The sequence below is a fragment of the Neopelma chrysocephalum genome, unplaced genomic scaffold, assembly GCF_003984885.1.
Source record: "Neopelma chrysocephalum unplaced genomic scaffold, ASM398488v2 Primary Assembly neopelma1_90334, whole genome shotgun sequence".
NCBI lineage: Eukaryota > Metazoa > Chordata > Aves > Passeriformes > Pipridae > Neopelma > Neopelma chrysocephalum.
Window position 1 is genome coordinate 7,274 of NW_020919163.1, and position 1,826 is coordinate 9,099.

The 1,826-nt window shown below is 52.7% G+C and overlaps 1 pseudogene; it reads left to right on the forward strand.

The window, feature by feature from the left end:
* The first annotated feature begins 1,049 nt into the window (after nucleotides 1-1,049).
* LOC113979894 lies at nucleotides 1,050-1,354 on the forward strand (annotated as a pseudogene).
* Nucleotides 1,355-1,826: the final 472 nt, after the last annotated feature.

Here is a 1,826-nt window from a genome sequence, read left to right on the forward strand (position 1 = left end):
TTAAAGAAAGGCAGGGGAGTGTTCTTTTGTTTTCACACCAATGACTTAGCTGTGGTAACCCCTTCTGGAAAGGCATTAGCACCTTCACACCCAGCCTGAGGGGTTATCTCTGCTCATGGACCACCTTGGACTGTCATAATAGGCAGCTGCAACGCCTAGACCATCAAAGACTCTAAAAATATCCCATGACTCACAGAGATAAATCACTCATTGTGAAACTCCCTGTCCTGGAGGAGGTACTGGGCATTCCCACCTGAATTTAAGCATATATGAATTTCGGGTTTGGGGACTTCTGGTATGACTCGTTGGATCAAGAGGAGGACCAGACCTCCAGCAGGACTGCGACTGCCGCTCTCGACAACACTGTGATCATGACTTCAACAGGACTGTGACCATCATCGGAACCAAGAGGTTTTCCTTTCCTTTTACTTTGCACCCAGGGGTCCACATGGTGCTCAGCACAGGGGCCAACAAACACTGTTCTGTTCTTGTACCAGGGGGCTGGGTTATACATCTGTCCTTCGGGGTTAAAACCAGTTTTCTCTGTATCATTGTATTTATTGTAATCTTTTTAGTAAATTGTAACTCTGACTTGTAATCTCTCGAGTTGCATTCATTTCTCCTGCCAGTTTACTTTTAAACCAGCACACTCTCTCATCCACTTCTCTTGCTGCCTTCTCCTTCTCTGCTTTCTCTAAAAGGAGGTCTCACCTTAAAGGACCTCTCAGCTGAAAGCAGTTTTGTCCTATCACAGATCATGGGGCTTTTTGTCATGGAGGAGGGAGAAGGTTAAACGTGGAGGGATGCTGGGACTATACTCAGGTGGCATCTGGACTCACGGGCTGGGCAGTAGCTGCGTAGGAGCTGGTGGCTCTTTCTGGGCCCTGGCAGGATGAGGCCAAAAATCTCTCACACATCTCTGCACAGCCTCCACCTCCTGGGCCTACATGTTCTTTGACTCAGTCCTGGTGAGGTGACAGGCTCCTCATGTATTTGCATGGTTTTCTTCCTGTCTTCCCTCTCTCCACTTGCTCCTCATGCCCTAAGACATGTCCTGCACAGAGCAGTGCCAGCCCTGCTGTCCCTGAGCCCCACCCCGCTGGCCAACAGCTGCAATGAGTGCTGTGTCAGGCAGTGCCAGAGCTCCACCGTCGTCACTGAGCCGCCGGCTGTGCTGGTGACCCTGCCCGGGCCCATCCTCAGCTCCTTCCCACAGAACACCGTGCTGGGATCCTCCACCTCCGCTGCCGTTGGCAGCATCCTCAGCTGTGACGGAGTGCCCATCAACTCCGGGGGCTTTGACCTCTCCTGCATCACCAGCCCCTACTGTGGCACAAGGTGTCTCCACTCCTAAAGCCACTGGTGCTGCCTGGACAAGGACCCCCAGGAACCCAGAAGCTGATGCTGGATTGAGGACAGAGCTCCTGGCCATCAGTTTTGGAGAGGCTGAGCATCCATTGCTGCCCTTCCAAAGGAGGGCAGCTGGGGCTCTCTGAAACCATGGTCAGTGTCTGACTTCCCTGCCTTTCTCTCCCATTTCCTTCTCATCTTCCATACTTCTGGGCTACAGGAACCCCAAAGCCATCCTGGGGGTTCTGCTGGCCCCTGTCCCTCCCTGAGACAGGGAGGTGGATGACCTGTGGGTAATTGGTGCAGACTTTCTGCAGCTCCTGGTGCTCTTCCTGCCCTGGCCACCTCCTCTCTGAGTGAAGTTATTCCCCACCTCAGAATCACTTAAGTTCTCTGCATCCCAGAGAAGGGAAAAACATCATCAACGGGACAAGGGACCTGATCCCTCCTCTCTACTGAGTGCTGGTGAGATCATC